We start from the raw sequence: 777 nt of genomic DNA, 5'->3' as shown, positions 1-777 counted from the left end.
TAGGAATCTTCCGAGCTTCCCGCTGGCCTCGAGCCTCCTTCCGCATCCCCCGCCTCCCGCCACCACCAACCCCCCTTGCGTGAGGACTGGACCAACACTTAAGATTTTGGCTCTGGGGAGTGCTACGTTGAGTGACAGATGGATGAGGATGAAGGTTTTATGGAAGCAACTGAACCGCATTTAATTTTCCGTGTTGCTTTATTTGTTCCTTAGCCCTCAGGATACTGAATTTTGTGGGCTCCGGGTGGGTCGTTCGTACTTCAGGAGTTTAGTAATAAGAAACATAATTTGCTTTTCCTGTTAGGATAATATCATTTATATTAAGGATGGTTAACTCCGAAATGTTTTACAGAGCATTTTCCTATACCTCCTGAACGAACAAATTTTTCCCTTTGCGCTCTGGCACTGCCTCAGCGGCCTCCGGTGACCTCCCGGCTTGGCAACCTGCGCCCCACTAGGCAGGAATCAAGCCTGACCCAGTATGGCCTCCCGCGCCGCAGCCTCGCCAGACTCTCTCTGCTTTCCCTCCATCAGCCCTGGATCTAGCTTCCATCATGTTGCCTCAGCCACCGGCGACAGCGACACCACCGCTTAGCCTCTCGCGGTTCCCCCGCGAGCTCGCCCCGCCAGACAGCGGATAACTGCCGCCTCCGCTGGGGCATCCCAGCTCCTGAGGCCTAGCACGCTCCAGACACCTGACTCTCACTGGTCACCGCTGCTGCCCCTCAGCCTGCGGCCCCTTCGGCAATTGGCCCCAAGGCGCCCTTCGTCATCCTC

This window comes from Desmodus rotundus, chromosome 2 (assembly GCF_022682495.2).
Source record: "Desmodus rotundus isolate HL8 chromosome 2, HLdesRot8A.1, whole genome shotgun sequence".
NCBI classification, from domain to species: Eukaryota; Metazoa; Chordata; class Mammalia; order Chiroptera; family Phyllostomidae; genus Desmodus; species Desmodus rotundus.
The sequence above is the reverse complement of the archived record's forward strand: the minus strand, read 5'-3'. Positions refer to the sequence as shown.